Source organism: Pleurodeles waltl, chromosome 8 (assembly GCF_031143425.1).
Source record: "Pleurodeles waltl isolate 20211129_DDA chromosome 8, aPleWal1.hap1.20221129, whole genome shotgun sequence".
In the NCBI taxonomy this organism is placed as follows: domain Eukaryota; kingdom Metazoa; phylum Chordata; class Amphibia; order Caudata; family Salamandridae; genus Pleurodeles; species Pleurodeles waltl.
This window is the reverse complement of record NC_090447.1, coordinates 356,564,488-356,587,860: the sequence shown is the minus strand read 5'-3', so window position 1 is coordinate 356,587,860 and position 23,373 is coordinate 356,564,488.

Genomic DNA, 23,373 nt, shown 5'->3' with positions numbered 1-23,373 from the left:
GCTATATGTCACACAAGTAGCAGTGCATCATGAAGGCAAAACCAACAAGAAATAGACAGGGTGAGTACTAGGAAGTCCTATTCAATAGGGGGTCCTATTCAATAGGAGCAAGAGTCCTCACACATCCAGATGGGTGTCATACTTCATCATCGGACCAGCTCCTCGTCAGACTGGCGCTGCAATGTCTGACGGGCACCACCCTTTCGGGGGGGCTCTATACGGGAGCGCGACCCGGGGTAGGAGCAACTTCCGACGGCCAGCCCTAACTATCGTGTTATGTGGACCAGGCACATGGTCCGCGTGATCCCAAGAAGCCCTGTCTCAAATTGGGAGGGGCGACGAATAGGATTGACATACTGGGTCAAAATGGACTTATGTAAGTGACTGACGATACTAATCCCCCTGTTTTTGATTGTCAGCTGTTATAGGCAAGAGCATTTTGAGTTTGTAATTGGAGAAGCATTATTTAATTAGGTCCTGAGGAAGCGTCATTGGATCCTTTATGGACCGGATAGACGCGAAACATGTCGACCCGATTTTGAGGTGGGTCTTGTAGTTCTTGACTACCCGGTTGTGTGTGATACAGTTTGAGAGTGGTCGAACATTACTTCGACCTTACTCTCATGGTAATTGTTTTAATCTTGGCCTGCACCCCGCACTAATAAAGATAGTTCTTATAGAGGGTTTCTGAGCCAATTTTACCCTTTGTTTATTTTTTCGCTCTCCTTCCTTTCCTTTCTCCCTACTCACCTGCGGGATAGTGTGGCATCACAAAAAGAACTCTGGCAAAGAGCCCCCCGAAAGGGTGGTGCCCGTCAGACATTGCAGCGCCAGTCTGACGAGGAGCTGGTCCGATGATGAAGCATGACACCCATCTGGGTGTGTGAGGACTCTTGCTCCTATTGAATAGGACCCCCTATTGAATAGGACTTCCTAGTACTCACCCTGTCTATTTCTTATTGCTCTTTAGGAACAGTGCATTATATTATTAGTAACTATTATTGGAGGGTATGCACTGGACCTTTAATTCCTCCCAATCCCCTCATTTTTTGATGAGGCAAAACCAACAACACATTACAGAGTGGACATACATATACACGCAAATTGCCAGGGGTAACGTTATATCAACCCAGTCATATTCAACTGCATCCTTTGAGTACAAATTGTCATGGCTATCACATGCCTTACCATGTTTTGGACATAGGCCATCATATATTTTGTGTTGTTGGTATGTGTACATTTTTATATCAGACATAACAATGTAGTACCCCCACAAATAAGTGTTCAAACACATATGTACACTCATAGTACACATGTGCTAACATATATGTGGACACAGTGTAGCTACACATGCACATATGCACAAGGTATAAGTCATCACATGCAGCAGAAACATAAACAAACATATAGGTTTAACATACCAATGTCACCGTAAAGATATGACTGGATAGTTACACACACATGTGGCCATACCATTATGACAACATTGTTGCATTGCCCATGTGACATGGTATATGAATCTGGGTGCACTCAAGGCCTACATCGCAAAATTCCACACAGTTCCATCATGTGTTAAACATTTATTATGCATACAACTCAAACCTACACTCTGCAATGCCAGAAAAAAGATGCCTGGCCCCTGAGCGTCTATCACTCCTCCGCAGGCCTTTTCACACACAATGGGGAAAATGTTACGCATGACCATCATGTGCCAAAAATATAGACGCAGAGGCCTAAACCTCATACTTTTCTCCTCAGCAAAAGGACACCTGGCTCCTGAGCGTCTATCACACGTCCACAAGCCTTTTCACACACAATGGGAAAAAATCAATGCATGACCGTCATGCATCAGAAATGTACTGGGCGCATACAATCCTCCACAATGTTTGATGGACCATGGTAGGTGGCTATTGCAGAATAGGGTTTCATTTTTAGACTGGGAAGGTTTGTTTGAGGTGGCAGGGAGTGCAGCATGCTGCACTTGGAGTCAAGCGACACAGTGAGGACTTTTGTAAATGGTGTGAATTACACAGTAGTGTGAGCCCCTCTGCTGGCGGCTTGCCAGCATTCTCATACACATGTGGCATAGGAAAAGAGTCATTGGCCTAAATACAAGTTACAAAAATGGATCCTCTCGCACTTTTTTGAGTAGTAAAAGACAGCTATAATTGGGGTTCAGGGAGCACCTAAAACCTTATGGCCCGGGTGCCACTGTACCTTCTGCACTACTCATAGCTACGTCCTTGCCATGTATCCTTAGAGTGGTATTAGTAGGTAACAGTATGCTCACAATACCACACCAATTGAGGGCAAGTAGCAGGGATGTTCATTGAGCTTGTTTATCAGTTGCCAATGGGAAAACAATTGTAATGGATTAATAGAAAGGGAGGCTGCTCCATACAACAAACTTACTCTGTCTGCCTCCTGACCTTATGCCGAACTTTACCTTGCCTCACCTCCTTGTTTTTGAGTTCTCAGGAACAAGATGCATTAGTCATTAGTCATGACTCATGAAAATTCCTTAGTAGTTCATATCACTTTTGTTTGTAAATGGAGACGTAGTATCACTATATAGTCCAAATAATCCTGATCTAGAGTTTTGGAGTCTTATTTCTAGTAAGATTTTGGAATATTCAGTTGATAAATTTATATTGAGAGGGGATTGTAATCAGACAATGGATATTTTTTTTAAATATGATGTCCTTGGTCAAATTTGCTCCAAGTACCACTTACAGAGCTTTTAAAAAATGCTGTTTTGCAAAGAGCACTTAAAAATTCCTATAGATTGTTTAATCCTGATCTTAATGAATTCTCTTTTTATTCACCAACACATCACTCCCAATTTAGAATTGATTATCTATTTTTAGGTCACCACATGATCCAGGTTTCAGTTGATTATGAATTTAGATCCATTTTGATTTCAGATCATGCCCCACTCTGGTATGGTTTTTATGTTCTTCCTACCCATTCCAAGACTCCCAGATGGATATTTAGTGATTTACTATTAAATGATCCTTCCTTTATTTTAGGGTATGAAACAAATGTGTAGGATTTTTTGGAGTTTAACACAATGGAGGAAACTATTTTGAGTGGAATGCTTTAAGAATGCTTCTAGAGGATGTATTATTAATCAAGTTACATTTAAAAGCAAAAAAGCAGAAAGGAAATAGCTTGTCACATTATCAGGAAATCAAGAAATTTGAACATACAAATTATACTTCTGAAAATAACAAAGCTGACCTAGAGGAAAATACTAATGCTGAGATACAAATTAATAAGTGTTCAACAGAAAAAGCATGTGGTTACTTACTTTATACCAGATACTGTGGTGGTAAAAACAGCGCCTTGAGACCCTCACCCAGCGCCTTGAGACCCTCACGGGTGAGTAGCGCTCTATAAATTTTTTTGATTGATTGATTGATTGAGATATGGCTCACGTCTAGCAAATTATCTGAAGTTTAAAACAGACAAAATCACTTTGCAGTTTCTAGTCAATGAAGGATGTCATAACGTTTTCAGAAGCACTGAAATTGCTTATTACTTTATAAAATTTAAGCAGAATTTGTATAGTCCTGAAACTACTCCCTCCGAAGATGTGCTAGATATACATTTTGCTTCACTAATGAAAAACGTTACGGATTCTGTTGACTTTCCTTCCTTAAAGGAACTCTCAAAGAGTGAGGAATTGTTCAATGCATTAAGACAAGTCCTGTTGAGAAGGGCACCTGGCCCAGATGGCCATACAGTTTAATTTTATTTATAATGTTCTACAGTTTTGATTCCTTGGTTATTTAACTTTATTAATGTGTTTGCTTCTTCGCGGACATCTAACAGTTCCTTTACAGATGCTATGATTTGTCTTATTCCAAATAAAGAAAAACATCCTTATCTGTGTAATAAAACCAGATTTAGTTCACTTATAAACATTGATTGCAAATAGTTTGATAAGTTTGACCTTTAAGAATGGATTCCATGTTACTAGATTCTATTGGACTGGAACAAACTGGATTTATTAACAGAAGAAATATCTCTGGTAATTCATTTACTTTCATGAACAGTTCAGAGCAGCAATCACTTTAGATGTTGAAAAAAAACTTCAATTTAGTCAATTGGCTCTTGTCATAAAGGTGTTTCGGGCTTTATTTCTTAAATATAATCATCCTATTATGTTCTTGTCCCAAATTGTCTGTTTCACTTAATGGAATTCTCTTGATTTTCCATTGAAAAGCTAGACAGTGCAGCCACTTAGACCCTTTCCTCTTTATTTTGGCATTGGAGCACTTTTTAGGTCGAGCTTTCAAGTTCTTGTATATACTTTATTATATATGTGGGCCTAAACGCCACCCACTGCTTTTCATTTGTTTGTTTTAGTATCCTTTAAAAATCCTTTTCTAGTGGTCAGTCCCACCTCTTTGTCCCACCTTTGGGTATGTTTTTAACTTTTATGCCTACTGCACCTGTTACATGACCCCCCTCTATTTTGTTTATTTAAGGTTTGCCCAGTGCACTCTTTTTTTAGTTTGAATTGGTCCCACACCGTAGACAGGAGGCAAGGGAGGCGTGCGGGGAGAGCGGGCAGCTTTGCCAGTGTACACTGGCCGGCTCGGGTGCCTTCAGTCCTCCCCGTTTGCTGCACCTGTCTGCTCATACACAGTCCCCGCAGCTGCTAGCACTCCCATAGGCCGGCCAGCCTCATCCTTCCTTGTTTTATATGTATTCTTTTAATTGGTCCTGCGCTGTAGATAGCATGGGAGCTGTGCGGGGGAGAGCAGGGCAGCTTTGGGGTTTGAAAACGAGGACTCCGAAAAGGAACACGGGATTTTATTTAACAGACAGCTCCCTACCCCTCTTGGTTGAGATGTACCTAGCTGAGGCACACTTATTTGGAGTAAATTGTGTTCAATTATCATTCACAATCACAGGAAGCATGTTTTTATTCTAGCCGATCCACCAGAAGCCTTTGAAAAACATGCTTTAGAAACAGCAGAGCGCCTTCTACTCCCTAACTGGATTTATTATTTTTTTTTTAACTTAACTAGTCGTACAAACAAAGGCAGTAGAACATTTTCCTATTATGATTTATGAGTCGCGAAAGATTAAAAGTCTCTAACGAATGTGCTCTTCTAACATGAGTAAACTGGAGGTCCCTGACTCGTTTTAAAGAAAGCTGTTTCAGTGATATGAAATGTATTTCTGGCTAATACAATTCACTTACGTCGAACTGCATAAATGAAACACATGCGAGACATGCATACATCATGTGCATTGTCTTGCTGTACAAAGGAAATGTTTTTTACGCAGACAGGGCCGAGATAATGCGCCTGGCAGCCAGAAGTAGCATTCTCGTGCATGGTGTTGCATGTGTCTGTGTATGAAGTATTAAACAGCTGGCCTGAGATTTACGCCTAAGATTATCCCATCAGCATCTAGAAAATAATATTTAATTATGTAATTTAAAGCTCTCCTTACGCAAGTTTACTGTTCACTGTTGTCTCATCAGTAGTCGCACGTTTACCTGAAAATAAATCGGAGTCAAACCTAATAGAATTGATAAACAAGTATTTGCGTCCCTTTACCACAGCCCAGCTGAAACAACAAAACCAGTCAGACAACTTCTTGATAACCATGTACCAGATTACTGCGAGGAAACAGTGGTAGAGCGCTGCAAGCGTCCTGCGCTGGCACCCTGTCTGACGAGTGGCGGGGTTATTTCAGAAAGTGTGCAATATTGTTTATACAACGTGGTCACAATAATCTTACAAATGTTTTAACTAAAATTCAGGGTTATTGGGAGTATTAAATTAATGCGGCTCTTCAAGTTCTTGGAAGTTGACTTTCATTCTGTTTCTGAGGTTTCCAGGAGAGGTGTCCCGTTTAAAAAAATATTAAACGTATTCGTAAGGTAGTTAAGTGACAGATGTTCAGTAGAATCCGGAGCCTACAGTTTCACTTTTCCTATCATAGGTATAGATCTGTAAGGTCCAAAATGCAAAGCACAGTTGGGTAAAACATCAGAAAAGGACAAGCAAATTCATGACGTAGAAGTCCACTACACTCCATCCTACATTTACACTCCACATATCTCCACTAAATTCCAAAACACATAATTAAATTTGACAAAATTAATTCAACTTCGCAACATGCCACACAATTCTACACCTTATAATACTGCTCCACGCCATGCCACATAATACCACTCCAAACCAACCAACAGAATTCCACATAACACCACACAATTCTGCGCCACACAACATACTTACACTCCACATACCAGTTATTGACACATAATTGCACTCCACATATTTACACTCTACTCAATACAACATAAACACTCAACATAAATTCACTCTATGACACATACCAGCAAACCACATAAATGTACAATATACCATGACACATAATTCCAATAAGCATAATTTCACTCAATGCCATACCGTTCCATGCCCCACAATTCAGCTCCATGCATTTCCAATACACACTACATAATTCCACACCACATTACATATTTCAACTACACAACACAATTCCAGAACACACCATATACCTTCAATACACAGCACATATTTCAAAATCATGCTACATGATTCAACTCCATAACATGCTACTTCACAACACACAATACCATTCCACACAATTAACTCAATAACACACACTCTCACTCTACATAATTCCACTACAGTTAATAAAATGTAATTACTGTCTACATAATTCTACAACACGCCATGCCACATATTTCCACTACACAATTCCACCATAAGCAATTCCAATACAACCCATCTCTACACTGCACTTACACCAACCCTGTCATCTCTTCCCCACATACCCACTGCCCCTCCCATGTTCCCCTTACACTCCCACTACCCCCTCTCATCTAACAATTCTACTGTTCCCTCTCATCCCTCCCTCACATTCCGTCTCCTCTCTATTCTGCCTGCTCACACATGCTACCTTCCTGTACCCCCTCGCACTGTGCAATGGTCCACCTTTCGCTACCCCCATGGGTGCCCCTCCCACTCATCCCCCCTCTCTCTTGTACTCTCTCTCACATCTCTTTCTCAAACACACTTCCTGCCTCTCTCCTATTGGTTCACTTCAGGTCTTTGAGCACAGTTTCTTTCCCATGCCTTGTCAAGATTTCTGTCCCTCAAACCCACACTCTCCTCCTCTACTTTGGGTCTCTTCTGCATACGCAGGCTCACCATCTTTATGCGCCTGTGGCCTGCTCTCCCCTTCTTTCTCTATTTCTCACACACTTTTTCTGCTCCTCTGTCTGGAGTTCATTCACCACTTCGTGCACAAACTACATATCTCTTTCCATCTTCCTTTCTATCTATTCTGTACAGCTCTCGCCCCTATCTATTCACCATACCACAGAATTCCACTACACAAATACACTACACACCACATAGTTCCACAACTACCAATTCCAATTCAATCCACACAATTCCACTCCAAACCAAAACACATGGGTATATGACATTGTCATTTACAACAACAATAGCTCTAACTCTCGCAAATGTGAGACTGATTGCACTGCAAAAGCTTGTTAACCCTGTCTTTGTGTACTTTCACGTTTAATTGCACAGCCAACACCCTTCCTGCCTTATTTCCAAAGGAGTAGAATTTCTGCTGAGTCCTCAAATGAGTATACTTTGTTCTGTCTATGGCCAGCATTTTGAATTGGACTCTCAGCATAAGTAAGTTTCATCAAATCTTATTTGAGAAAGTTTTTTCTGTTACCCCTCCAGATCTGCTAATTGAGGTCAAGTGAAGCTCTTTTCAGTTCTCATTTATTACAGACATGACAACACTATGTCCCTCACTACAACCATGGCGGTAAATCCCGCTGACCGTCGTGCCGACGGCCGCCAACATACCGTGTCCGCAGCGGAAATCAGCAACAGTTATTATGAGCCACACTGAGAAAACCACCACTATACAGACATCCACACAAGTCCGCCACACCAAAGGTCAGTGATAAACTGGTGGTACCAAAACCCACACTGTTACGCCAACAGGAATATGCCCACATAATCATGACCCACAAATCAACACGGTGGTCTTTTTCCAGTACACACCGCTGCGCTAAAAATACACACACACTTACAAAACTACTCCACATTGGACAATTCAAAATACACACACCTGACACACATACACACACCACACCCACACACCCACAACACTATAAAACACACACCCACATTACCTACAACCCCACACAAAGACAAATTTTAAAGAAGCAGAGAGAGAGAAAAGCAAAGACCACACCAGCATCCAGAGGCACACAACACCATCACTCATACACCATCCACACACAACACACCACACACCCCAGCACATTACCCCACACATCACATCTACCATCACCTCACACATCACTCACATCACATCATGGCACCTCAAAGACATCCCAGGTTTTATGAGGAGGAGCTTAGGGTCATGGTGGAGGAAATCATCCAAGTAGAGCCACAGCTATTCGGATCACTGGTGCAGCAGACCTCCATTGCTAGGAAGATGAAGCTATGGCACAGAGTTGTCGACAGGGTCAATGCAGTGGGACAGCATCCAAGAACAAGGGATGACATCAGGAAGAGGTGTAACGACCTACGGGGGAAGGTGCGTTCTGTGGTATCCAGACACCAGGTAGCCGGACAGAGGACTGGCGTTGGACCCCCACCTCCTCCCCCACAACTAACAACATGGGAGGAGAAAGTCTTGGCAATAATGCATCCTGAGGGCCTCGCAGGAGTAGCCGTAGGACTGGACTCTGTTAAGTCAACTTTTTACTATTATATCGCTCCCACCCTACCTGCATGCCATCACATACTCCCACCCTCACTCCCATCACTCCACCATCTCCCACACAGTCCACCATCACACCCCAACACTCCCACAACCAAGCCCTGCATGCAACAACAATGCATGGACACCCATCACAGACATGCATGGACACCCATCACCAAAGCATGTCCAATAGAGAGACTCACCCAGGGCACACAATCACCATTCACACAAGGGCGAAAGTGATATTGCAAGCACAGTAATAGACGGAAACACACCCATTGCACTAGATAGCACACACAGATAAAATAACAATGCATTTACATCCCAACAGGACCCCTACCCAATGTCACCGGACAGAAGGTGCCAGCCATATCAAGCCCCCCCCACAGAAGATGCCCACAATGAGGACAGCAGCTCTGCACGCCTGGATCAAGATGACAATCCTAGCCCATTAGGGACCTCTGGACAGTCGGTTCACCTGCCACAGTCGCAACCCACCACAGAACCTCCCCCCTCAGGAAAAACTACCACAGCACCCACCCAGCGGGCCCATGCCACGGTCCCCAGGACACGTCAATCAGCAGTGTGTCCACCACTACAGGGACCCCAGGCCAACCCACTAACCCAGGACGATTAGGGATCTGAGGTCAGTGGCAGTGGGCACACGGTTCAGGGGACGGAGGCACAGGACAACAGGGAAGCTGGGAGGACTGCTGTGTGACAGGGGGAGGACAGGCCCAGGGAACCGACCCTCCACGAGGCACTCTCCAACATCATGGGAGCATACCACCATTCCCAGGAGACCATGTGCACGTTACTGGCCAAATTTCAGGAGACCCAGCGGCTGCAGAAGGGACAATACATGGGGATCAGGGAGGACCTCACCAACATATACACCATCCTGGTCACCATAGCAGGGGTGCTAGCTGACATAGGCAAGACCATGAGGGAGGCAGTGGTACAACAAAGGGCCCCTGACGCTATCCAAACTGATGATCAGCCTTCCACCTCCGCCAACGCTAGTGGACGGGAGGCCCCACCACAGGAACAATAGCCCACCAGCACCCCACCCCCTGCAGAAGGAGAACCACCCCTCAAACGGTCCCCACGATCCAGGCAGAAAACGGAGAACATTGCCAAGACCCCCGCCAGGAAATAGAACCCTCCTGATTGTCACCTTTCTGTCCCACTATGTCACCCTGTCCACCTTGAACTGCCATTATTCCCCTTCCTATTCCCCCTTGGACAATGCACCTGTGATACCAAGAGACTGGATGCTACTATGGACCTTTGACCCTGCTACTGCAAGCAGGTCGCTCCCCGCTCGGCCTTTGGCGCCACCTCCACTCCACATTTTCTGCTCACTCTTTTCCCCACCGCTGTGTCCCCTGCGGCTCCTCCCGCCTCCCCCCTCCTTCTCACCACTTCCTTTCCTGTTTTCCCACCGCTGCAACCCCTGCGGCCCCACCCCCCAGCCCTCTCATTCGTCAGGCCCTCTCGCCTCCCAGCTGCCACTCCCACCCTCCCCTCCTCTAATGGCAGCCGCGGCGCAGTGACAGGGAGCAACCTTTGACCCTGCTACTGCAGGCAGGTTGCTCCCCGCTCTGCCTTCCGCGCCACCTCCACTCTGCATTTTCTGCTCACTCTTTTCCCTGCCGCTGCATCCCCTGCGGCCCCTCCTGCCTCCCCCCTCCTTCTCACCGCTTCCTTTCCTGTTTTCCCGCTGCTGCGTCCCCTGCGGCCCCTCCCGCCTCCCCCCTCCTTTTCACCGCTTCCTTTCCTGTTTTCCCGCCGCTGCATCCCCTGCGGCCCCACCCCCCAGCCCTTTCATTCATCAGGCCCTCCCGCCTCCCAGCTGCCACTCCCACCCTCCCCTCCTTTTATGGCCGATGGCGCGCCAAAGGCAAGCCCATCTGCGCCCATCCGCGCCTGGACCGCGCCCAGCACCAGAACCCCTGGCCCCAGCAACAGCCATCCCACCAGCATTCGCTACGATGCCAACACCCTCCGCGCACTCAACACCAGCCGAGACACCACCTGCTTCCAGGCCTCTCCAAAGACCACGCACGGACCCTTCTCCTGCCACAACTGTAGGTTCACCTGCAACAGAACCCACATACCTCCCAGGAGCAAGACCAACCACCTCCGTTGCATACTCCTCAACACCCGCTCAGCACACAAGCACGCCATCGAAGTCTGGGACCTGCTCGACTCCACCTCCCCGGACGTGGCCTTTCTAACCGAAACTTGTTGGAACGACTCCTCAGCACCCGACATCGCCATAGCCATCCCGAACGAATACAAAGTCGCTCGCCGAGACCGCACCAACAGAACCGGAGGAGGCATAGCAATCGTCCACAAAGCCACCCTCGAAGTCAAAACCACCCTGGATGACTCCTTCAACACCGCCAAACTCCTTCACTTCCAAGTCCGCACGGACCCCAACACCATGCTCAGAGGAACACTCATCTATAGTCCCCCAGGTCCCAGGGCACCTTTCAGCAACGCCATCACCGACCTGGCTAGCAACCACGCACTCGTCTCCACGGACTACATCCTCCTCGCGGACCTGAACTTCCACCTCGAAAACAACAATGACACCAACTCCACCACCCTCCCCGAAAACCTCGCCAACCTCGGCTTCACACAGCTCATCAACACACCCACCCACACAGCCGGTCACACCCTTGACCCCATCTTCTCCACAAGCAACCACGTAACCTTCAACCATACCACCGAACTCTACTGGTCCGACCACCACTGCGTCCACTTCACCTTCAAGAAGCAGACAGAACACCACCTCATCGAACAACCGCCCCACCGACGATGGGGTAAAGTCACCGAACTTCAACTAACCAACGCCCTAGCCCAGAAACTGCCCGTCAACCCCACAGACCCTGACATCGCCGCACACAACCTCAAACTATGGATCACCGACTGCGCCGACCGCCTTGATCCACTCAGAAAACCCTCCAACAACCACATCAACAAAAAAGCCACCTGGTTCACCGACGACCTCCAAGCCTCCAAACGCCACTGCCGAAAACTTAAGCAAAGATGGCTACTCGAATGCTCTCCAGACAACCACACGGCACTCAAGGATGCCACACGCAAACACCACCAACTCATCAGGCTAGCAAAAAGATCCTCCTTCAAGACCCGCCTAGAAAACAACGCCCAAGACTGCAAAGAACTCTTCAGCATCGTAAAAGAACTCTCAAACCCAAACACCACCATCAACGACATCACTCCCTCCCAAGAACTATGCGACGCCCTAGCAACCACCTTCCACCGAAAAATCACAGACATCCACGACAACTTCAACTCCCCTCACACTCCGGACGCTCCTACCCTACCCACCACGAACTCCACCCGCTCCAGCCGACTGACCTCCTGGACCACCATCAGCGGCGACGAAACCCGCAAGACCATGAACTCCATCCACTCCGGTTCACCATCAGACCCCTGCCCACACCACATCTTTAACAAAGCAGACACAGCCATCGCACCACACCTATGGAAAGCCATCAACATCTCCTTCGAAACTGCAAGATTCCCGGAAAGCTGGAAACACGCTGAAATCAACGCCCTTCTCAAGAAACCAAAGGCGGACCCCAAGGACCTGAAAAACTTCTGGCCTATCTCTCTGCTTCCTTTCCCGGCAAAGGTCATCAAGAAAATCGTCAACACTCAGCTCACCCGGTACCTCGAAGACAACAATATCCTCGACCCCTCCCGCTCCGGCTTCAGACGCAACCACAGCACCGAAACCGCTCTCCTCGCCGCCACAGACGACATCCGAAGCCACCTCGACAGTGGAGAAACATCAGCCCTTATCCTCTTAGACCTATCAGCCGCCTTTGACACCGTCTGTCACAACACCCTTAAATCCCGCCTCCACGCAGCAGGAATCCAGGACCAGGCCCTCGAATGGACAGCATCCTTCCTCGCCGGCAGAACCGAAAGAGTCAGCCTCCCCCGTACCAATCCAAAGCCTTCAATATCATCTGCGGCGTACCCCAGGGCTCATCCCTCAGCCCGACACTGTTCAACATCTACATGGCCCCCCTCGCACAAGTGGCCGGTCAGCACAACCTCAACATCATCTCCTACGCCGACGACACCCAAATCATCCTCTCCCTCACCAAGGACCTGCACACAGCCAAAACCATCCTCCACGAGGGACTAAAAGCCATCGCCGACTGGATGAGAGCCAGCCGGCTGAAACTGAACTCGGACAAAACGGAGGTCCTCATCCTTGGGTGCACCCCCTCTGCCTGGGACAACTTGTGGTGGCCAACCACACTGGGCCTGTAGGAGGCTGGACTGGCTTGTAGTTAGTACCAAGGGGTACTTACACCTTGCACCAGGCCCAGGTATCCCTTATTAGTGTATAGGGCGTCTAGCAGCTTAGGCTGATAGATAATGGTAGCTTAGCAGAGCAGCTTAGGCTGAACTAGGAGACGAGTGAAGCTCCTACAGTACCACTAGTGTCACTTTCACAATATCATAAGAAAACACAATACACAGATATACTAAAAATAAAGATACTTTATTTTTATGACAATATGCCAAAGTGTCTCAGTTAGTACCCTCAGTATGAGGATAGCAAATATACACAAGATATATGTACACAATACCAAAAATATGCAGTATAGTCTTAGAAAACAGTGCAAACAATGGATAGTTACAATAGGATGCAATGGGGACACAGAGGGATAGGGGCAACACAAACCATAATACTCCAAAAGTGGAATGCGAACCACGAATGGACCCCAAACCTATGTGAACTTGTAGAGGGTCGCTGGGACTGTAAGAAAACAGTGAGGGTTAGAAAAATAGCCCACCCCAAGACCCTGAAAAGTGAGTGCAAAGTGCACTAAAGTTCCCCAAAGAGCACAGAAGTCATGATAGGTGAATTCTGCAGGAAAGACACAAACCAGCAATGCAACAACAATGGATTTCCAAACGAGGGTACCTGTGGAACAAGGGGACCAATTCCAAAAGTCACAAGCAAGTCGGAGATGGGCAGATGCCCAGGAAATGCCAGCTGTGGGTGCAAAGAAGCTACTAATAGGCAGTAGAAGCTGAGGATTCTGCAGGAACGACAAGGGCTAGAGACTTCCCCTTTGGAGGATGGATGTCCCACGTCGTGAAGAGTTGTGCTGAAGTGTTTTCCCACCGAAAGACCGCCAACAAGCCTTGCTAGCTGCAAATCGTGTGGTTTTGGTTTTTGGATGCTGCTGTGGCCCAGGAGGGACCAGGATGTCGCCAATTGTGTTAGGGGACAGAGGGGGTGCCCAGCAAGACAAGGAGTCATCTCAGAAGCAGGCAGCACCCGCAGAAGTGCCAGAACAGGCACTACAAAGAGGAGTGAAACGGTGCTCACCCGAAGTTGCACAAAGGAGTCCCACGCCGCCGGAGGGCAACTTAGAAAGTCGTGCAATGCAGGTTAGAGCGCTTTGGACCCAGGCTTGGCTGTGCACAAAGGATTTCCACCGGAAGTGCACAGAGGCCGGAGTAGCTGCAAAAGATGCGGTTCCCAGCAATGCAGTCTGCCGTGGGGAGGTAAGGACTTACCTCCACCAAACTTGGACTGAAGAGTCACTGGACTGTGGGAGTCACTTGGACAGAGTTGCTGGATTCAAGGGACCTCGCTCGTCGTGCTGAGAGGAGACCCAGGGGACCGGTGATGCAATTCTTTGGTGCCTGTGGTAGCAGGGGGAAGATTCCGTCGACCCACAGGAGATTTCTTCGGAGCTTCTAGTGCAGAGAGGAGGCAGACTACCCCCACAGCATGCACCACCAGGAAAACAGTCGAGAAGGCGGCAGGATCAGCGTTACAGAGTTGCAGTAGTCGTCTTTGCTACTTTGTTGCAGTTTTGCAGGCTTCCAGCGCGGTCAGCAGTCGATTCCTTGGCAGAAGGTGAAGAGAGAGATGCAGAGGAACTCTGATGAGCTCTTGCATTCGTTATCTAAGGAATTCGCCAAAGCAGAGACCCTAAATAGCCAGAAAAGAGGGTTTGGCTACTTAGGAGAGAGGATAGGCTAGCAACACCTGAAGGAGCCTATCAGAAGGAGTCTCTGATGTCACCTGCTGGCACTGGCCACTCAGAGCAGTCCAGTGTGCCAGCAGCACCTCTGTTTCCAAGATGGCAGAGGTCTGGAGCACACTGGAGGAGCTCTGGGCACCTCCCAGGGGAGGTGCAGGTCAGGGGAGTGGTCACTCCCCTTTCCTTTGTCCAGTTTCGCACCAGAGCAGGGCTGAGGGGTCCCTGATCCGGTGTAGACTGGCTTATGCAGAAATGGGCACCATCTGTGCCCATGAAAGCATTTCCAGAGGCTGGGGGAGGCTACTCCTCCCCTGCCTTAACACCTTTTTCCAAAGGGAGAGGGTGTAACACCCTCTCTCTGAGGAAGTCCTTTGTTCTGCCTTCCTGGGCCAAGCCTGGCTGGACCCCAGGAGGGCAGAAACCTGTCTGAGGGGTTGGCAGCAGCAGCATCTGCAGTGAAACCCCTGAAAAGGCAGTTTGGCAGTACCAGGGTCTGTGCTACAGACCCGTGGGATCATGGGATTGTGCCAACAATGCCAGGATGGCATAGAGGGGGCAATTCCATGATCTTAGACATGTTACATGGCCATATTCGGAGTTACCATTGTGAAGCTACACATAGGTAGTGACCTATGTGTAGTGCATGCGTGTAATGGTGTCCCCGCACTCACAAAGTCCGGGGAATTTGCCCTGAACTATGTGGGAGCACCTTGGCTAGTGCCAGGGTGCCCACACACTAAGTAACTTTGCACCTAACCTTTACCAGGTAAAGGATAGACATATAGGTGACTTATAAGTTACTTAAGTGCAGTGGTAAATGGCTGTGAAATAACGTGGACGTTATTTCACTCAGGCTGCAGTGGCAGGCCTGTGTAAGAATTGTCAGAGCTCCCTATGGGTGGCAAAAGAAATGCTGCAGCCCATAGGGATCTCCTGGAACCCCAATACCCTGGGTACCTCAGTACCATATACTAGGGAATTATAAGGGTGTTCCAGTATGCCAATGTGAATTGTTGAAATTGGTCACTAGCCTGTTAGTGACAATTTGGAAAGAAATGAGAGAGCATAACCACTGAGGTTCTGGATAGCAGAGCCTCAGTGAGACAGTTAGTCATAACACAGGTAACACATTCAGGCACACTTATGAGCACTGGGGCCCTTGCTGGCAGGGTCCCAGTGACACATACAACTAAAACAACATATATACAGTGAAAAATGGGGGTAACATGCCAGGCAAGATGGTACTTTCCTACACAACCCCCCCCCCAAACGAAGGACAATAAGACTAGTCATTACCTGATGGGTCTTCATTGTTTAAGTGGAAATATCTGGAGAGTCCATCTGCATTGGAGTGGGTACTCCCAGGTCTATGTTCCACTGTATAGTCCATTCCCTGTAGGGATATGGACCACCTCAACAATTTAGGATTTTCACCTTTCATTTGTTTTAGCCAAAGTAGAGGTTTGTGGTCTGTCTGAACAATGAAGTGAGTGCCAAACAGGTATGGCCTCAACTTCTTCAGTGCCCAGACCACAGCAAAGGCCTCCATCTCTATGGCAGACCAACGCTTTTCTCTAGGGGTCAACCTCCTGCTGATAAAAGCAACAGGTTGATCCTGGCCCTCAGAATTAAGTTGTGATAATTTTTTCTTCGAAAAAAAGGGGGGTAAGAGGAGGATTGGTCGGTCCAGTGTACGTCCTCCCAATCCAGTACTAATATGATATGGTACACTGTTCCGAAATCGAAAGGAGAGGAGAAAGAGAAAGAGTCCTGTTAATCAGGAGCAATGGTCCTCACACACCAAATCTGGTGTCATGCTTCATCATAGGACAGCTCCTCGTCAGACCGGCGCTGCAATGTCTGACGGGCACCCCCCCTAGGGGGGGGCTCTTTGCCGGAGATCTTTTTGAATATACTCGATGATGCCACGGAGCCAAAATATGGGTCCGAGAGAGGAGAAAATGTATGAAAAAAGAGAATAATAAAATTGGCTCAGATCCCTCACCTAATAGTTTATTATTTGCTGTTGGGAAATGGTCAAGATTAAAAAGAAATCAAGGGAGTGAAACTAAAGACAATGCTTGAACACCCACACAAGATCATTCAAAGAAATTGAGGAGGACGGAAAAGGTCCGACACTCCTCAATATGCGGTCGACATGTTTCGCGTCGTTGCTGGTCCAACAGGATCCCGTGACGCTTCTTCAGGACCTAATTTAATTATAGATTTTCTCCACAAGAAAAAACCAAAAACAGAATACTTATACTTCTGTTGACTAACGTTCACAGTCAAGACGTCATCAGTCACTTAACAGGACTAAAGCAGACTGGGTTTCCTTTCCTATCAGTCGCCCATCTCAATTTAGAGAATAGGCTTCATGGGATATCGCTGGCCCATCACCCGGTACACAGTAAATTTGCGCGGTTACCGGTTTTGTCTGCAGCACCTACCCGGGGGTCGCGTTCCCGAACATTAAGTTGTGATAAGACTGCCCCTACCCCTAATTCAGATGCATCAGTTTGGACATAGAATTTTTTAGAGTAACAGGGGCTTTCCAGGACAGGTGCAGAGCACATGGCCTGCTTCAGTTCCTCAAAAGCTTTCTGACAGTTTGCTGTCCATAATACCTTCTTAGGCATTTTCTTTGAAGTGAGGTCATTAAGAGGGGCTGCAATGGAGCCATAGTTCTTTATGAACCTCCTATAGTACCCAGTGAGGCCTAAAAAGGCTCTCACCTGAGTCTGAGTAGTAGGGGGAACCCAATCTATAATAGTTTGGATTTTCCCCTGAAGTGGTGCAATCTGTTCTCCACCAACCAGGTGTCCCAGATAAACCACCTTCCCCTGCCCTATTTGGCACTTTGAAGCCTTGATAGTGAGGCCTGCCTTTTGCAGGGCCTCTAAAACTTTCCATAGGTGGACCAGGTGATCATCCCAGCTGGAGCTAAAGACAGCTATATCGTCCAGATATGCTGCACTAAAAGCTTCCAGCCCTTGCAGGACTGTGTTCACCAACCTTTGAAAAGTGGCAGGTGCATTTTTCAATCCAAAAGGCATTACTGTGAATTGGTAATGGCCTCCAATGGTTGAAAATGCAGTTTTAGCTTTTGCATCTTCTTATAATTTGATCTGCCAATACCCTGCAGTCAAGTCAAAAGTGCTTAGATACTTGGCAGATGCCAATGTATCTATGAGCTCATCTGCCCTGGGTATAGGGTGAGCATCAGTTTTGGTTACCTGGTTGAGACCTCTGTAGTCTACACAAAACCGCATTTCCTTCTTTCTATCCTTGGAATGAGGTTTTGGTACAAGCACCACAGGAGAGGCCCATGGACTTTCAGAGTGCTCAACCACTCCCAGTTCTAATATTTTCTGCACCTCTTGCTTTATGCAGTCTCTGACATGGTCAGGCTGCCTATAGATCTTACTTTTGACAGGCAAGCTGTCTCCAGTATCTATAGTGTGCTCACACCAAGAAGTGGTACCTGGCACAGTAGAGAAGAGTTCAGAAAACTGACCCAGGAGATTTATGCAGTGGTCTTTCTGCTCAGCAGTAAGACAATCTGCTAGTACAACACCTTCCACTAGAGCATCTTGTTCTGTGGAAGAGAAGAGATCAGGGAGAGGGTCACTCACTTCTTCCTGTCCCTCATCAGTTGCCATGAGCAGGGTGAGATTAGCCCTGTCATAGTAGGGTTTCAGGCGATTGACATGGAGCACCCTAAGGGGACTCCTGGCAGTGCCTAAGTCAACTAAGTAGGTGACTTCACCCTTTTTCTCAACAATTATATGGGGTCCACTCCATTTGTCTTGGAGTGCTCTTGGGGCCACAGGCTCCAAGACCCACACTTTCTGCCCTGGTTGGTACTGAACCAAAACAGCCTTCTGATCATGCCATTGCTTCTGGAGCTCTTGGCTGGCCTGAAGGTTTTTACTGGCCTTTTTCATGTACTCAGCCATCCTTGATCTGAGGCCAAGTACATAGTCCACTATGTCTTGCTTTGGAGCTTTTAAAGGTTGTTCCCAACCCTCCTTAACAAGTGTTAGAGGACCTCTCACAGGGTTACCAAATAGGAGTTCAAAGGGGCTGAAGCCCACTCCTTTTTGGGGTACCTCCCTGTAGCAAAAAGGAGGCATGGTAAAAGGATATCCCATCTCCTGCGGAGTTTTTCAGGGATTCCCATAATCATTTTTCAGGGAGTCCCATAATTGAGAGTTTTGTTAAATCTCTCCACCAGTCCATTTGTTTGTGGATGATAGGGTGTGGTGAACTTGTATGTCACACCACACTCCTTCCACATGGCCTTTAAGTAAGCAGACAGGAAATTCCTTCCCCTGTCTGATACTACCTCTTTTGGGAAGCCCACCCTGGAAAAGATTCCCAGGAGGGCCTTTGCCACTGCAGGAGCTGTAGTGGTCCTTAGAGGAATTGCTTCAGGATATCTGGTGGCATGGTCCACTACCACCAAGATAAACCTATTGCCTGAAGCAGTAGGAGGGTCAAGGGGGCCAACTATGTCAACCCCTACCCTTTCAAAGGGAACCCCAACCACAGGCAGTGGAATAAGGGGTGCCTTTGGAGTGCCACCTGTCTTGCCACTGGCTTGACAGGTTTCACAGGACTTACAAAATTCCTTTGTGTCCTCTGACATTCTAGGCCAAAGAAACAGGGGGACAAGCCTGTCCCAAGTTTTCATTTGCCCCAAATGTCCAGCTAAGGGAATGTCGTGAGCAAGAGTTAGGAGGAACTTTCTGTACTCCTGAGGAATCACCAATCTCCTGGCAGCTCCAGGTTTTGGATCCCTTGCTTCAGTCTACAAGAGGTTGTCCTCCCAGTAAACTCTGTGAGAGTCACTGACATCCCCATTTGCTTGTTTGACAGCTTGCTGTCTTAGACCCTCTAGTGTGGGACAGGTCTGCTGTGCCACACTCAGCTCCTCCCTGGCAGGCCCCCCTTCACCCAAAAGCTCAGCAGTGTCTGCTTCCAGCTCCTCTGGTGTAGGTTCTGCACAGGGTGGGAATTCTTCTTCCTCAGAAGTAGAATCCACTGTAGAGGGAGGGATAGTAGGTACCTTTGCTAACCCTAGCTTTAGGGAGCACTTGGTCCATTCTTCCAGGATCCAAGTCACCCTGTCCTTTTTGCTTTTTGGCCTGAGCCCTGGTCAAAGCAAAAATATGCCCTGGAATGCCCAGCACTGCTGCATGAGCCTCCAACTCCACTTCTGCCCAAGCTGATGTCTCTAAATCATTTCCTAATAGACAGTCTACAGGTAAATCTGAGGCAACCACAACTTTCTTTGGGCCAGTAACCCCCCCCCACCCCCAGTTGAGATTCACAATAGCCATGGGGTGGCTAAGGGTGTTGTTATGAGCATCGGTTACTTGGTACTGGTGACCAAGTAGGTGTTGTTCAGGGTGGACCAGTTTCTCTATTACCATTGTAACACTGGCACCAGTGTCCCTGTAGGCCTGAACCTCAACACCATTTATTAGGGGTAGTTGCTTGTACTTATCCATGTTAAGGGGACAAGCAACCAAGGTGGCTAAATCAATAGCCCCCTCAGAGACTAACACAGCCTCTGTGGTCTCCCTAATCAGACCAACCCCAACTAAGTTACCAATAGTGAGCCCAGCTACTCCCTTGGATTGGCTATTAGTAGGTTGGCTCCCACCACCACTGCTATTAGTAGGGACACTAGGTGTAGCAGTAGGGGTTGTAGTGGTAGGAGGCTTGGTGCTTTTCTTTGGACAACTGGGATCTGTTATCCAATGGCCTTTTATTTTACATAAATAGCACCATGGTTTATTTTCTTTGTTTTGATTTGAAGAGGATTTGGGCCTACCACCCCCACCAGAGTGTTTTTGTGGGCCTGATGAAGACTCATTTTTAGATTTGTCCCCACCCTTGTCAGAAGACTTACCATCCTTCTTCTTATTGCCATCTCTGTCACCCCCTGTATGAACTTTTCTATTCACCCTTGTTCTGACCCATTTGTCTGCCTTCTTTACCAATTCTTGGGGAGAGGTCAGATCAGAGTCCACCAGGTACTGGTGCAACAAATCAGACACACAATTATTAAGAATATGCTCTCTCAGGATTAAGTTATACTGGCTTTCATAATCAGTAGCTTTACTGCCATGTAACCACCCCTCCAAGGCCTTCACTGAATGGTCAACAAAGTCTACCCAGTCTTGTGAAGACTCCTTTTTGGTCTCTCTGAACTTCATCCTGTACTGTTCAGTGGTTAAGCCATAACCATCCAGGAGTGCATTCTTAAGAACTGTAAAATTATTGACATCACTTTCTTTCACAGTAAGGAGCCGATCCATACCCTTTCCACTAAATGATAGCCATAGGATAGCAGCCCACTGCCCTTGAGGGACATCCTGTACAACACAGGCCCTCTCAAGTGCAGCAAACCACTTGTTAATGTCATCCCCCTCCTTATAAGGGGGAACTATCTTATGCAGATTCCTAGAATCATGCTGTTTTGCAGGATGACTATGGGGAATACTGCTGCTGCCACCATGGGTTTCAAACCCAATTTTCTGTCTTTCTCTTTCTATCTCTAAGGACTGCCTATCTAAATCCAGCTGTTGCTTCTTGAGCTTCAGCCTGGATTCCTCCACTCTCAATCTATTGAGCTCCCTTTCTAACACTCTGTCATCAGGGTGGGTGGGAGGGACATGCCTAGAAACAGAAGTGTGATGAGAATGGACAGAAGGAGACTTGGCCCTAACAGATGGCACCCTAACAGCTTGGCTGACAGAAACAGCACTTCTACTATGATGAGAAGGAATACTCTTACTGTGATGTGAGACCACACTATCTGTATGATGTGACTCAACATCAGTACCAACTATGCTAGGTTGTCTGCTAATGGGCAGGCTAGGAAGTTTCCCTTCTAAATCTTTTGCTAGGGGTGCCCCAGGATCAGATTGGGAACCATCAGCTAACTTTCCAACAGAAGTGCCACCTCTGGCCTTATCCTGTTCAACAAGCATGTTAACTAACAGTTCTCTACAGGGATTCTTCCCTACACTTAAACCTCTTTCTATGCAGAGACTCCTTTCTCCTTTCCAGCTAAGGTGATCAAAAGCAAGTTTGGACAGATCAACAGTTTGGCCTGTACCAGACATTTTAGAAAGTGTTTAAGTGACAGAAAAAGTGAAGAAAAAGTTTTTCAGAACTTTTGGAAAGACAGAAAAAAAACTTGTTAAACTTTTTAAGAACTTTTTAGAAAGTTTAGAGGTACTTTTCAGCACTTAGAAAAGAAGTGAAAAGAGGAAATGCAAAACTTTTTGGTTAGGTGTACATACACTGAACTTGTTTTGTATATTTTTCTCTTATGAAAAGTACAGTGACAAAAGTGGTAAGTAGTTGCAAAGTACTTATCCCACCGCTGCACAACCAAAGTAGGAGGCTGGACTGGTTTGTAGTGAGTACCAAGGGGCACTTACACCTTGCACCAGGCCCAGGTATCCCTTATTAGTGTATAGGGTGTCTAGCAGCTTAGGCTGATAGATAATGGTAGCTTAGCAGAGCAGCTTAGGCTGAACTAGGAGACGAGTGAAGCTCCTACAGTACCACTAGTGTCACTTGCACAATATCATAAGAAAACACAATACACAGATATACTAAAAATAAAGGTACTTTATTTTTATGACAATATGCCAAAGTATCTCAGTGAGTACCCTCAGTATGAGGATAGCAAATATACACAAGATATATGTACACAATACCAAAAATATGCAGTATAGTCTTAGAAAACAGTGCAAACAATGTATAGTTACAATAGGGACACATAGGGATAGGGGCAACACAAACCATATACTCCAAAAGTGGAATGCGAACCACGAATGGACCCCAAACCTATGTGACCTTGTAGAGGGTCGCTGGGACTGTAAGAAAACAGTGAGGGTAAGAAAAATAGCCCACCCCAAGACCCTGAATAGTGAGTGCAAAATGCACTAAAGTTCCCCAAAGAGCACAGAAGTCGTGATAGGGGAATTCTGCAGGAAAGACACAAACCAGCAATGCAACAACAATGGATTTCCAAACGAGGGTACCTGTGGAACAAGGGGACCAAGTCCAAAAGTCACAAGCAAGTCGGAGATGGGCAGATGCCCAGGAAATGCCAGCTGTGGGTGCAAAGAAGCTACTACTGGGCAGTAGAAGATGAGGATTCTGCAAGAACGACAAGGGCTAGAAACTTCCCCCTTGGAGGATGGATGTCCACTTCGTGAAGAGTCGTGCAGAAGTGTTTTCTCGCCGAAAGACCGCCAACAAGCCTTGCTAGCTGCAAATCGTGCGGTTAAGGTTTTTGGATGCTGCTGTAGCCCAGGAGGGACCAGGATGTCGCCAATTGCGTCAGGGGACAGAGAGGGCGCCCAGCAAGACAAGGAGCCCTCTCAGAAGCAGGCAGCACCTGCAGAAGTGCCGGAACAGGCACTACGAAGAGGAAAGAAACGGCACTCACCCGAAGTTGCACAAAGAAGTCCCACGCCGCCGAGGGCAACTTAGAAAGTCGTGC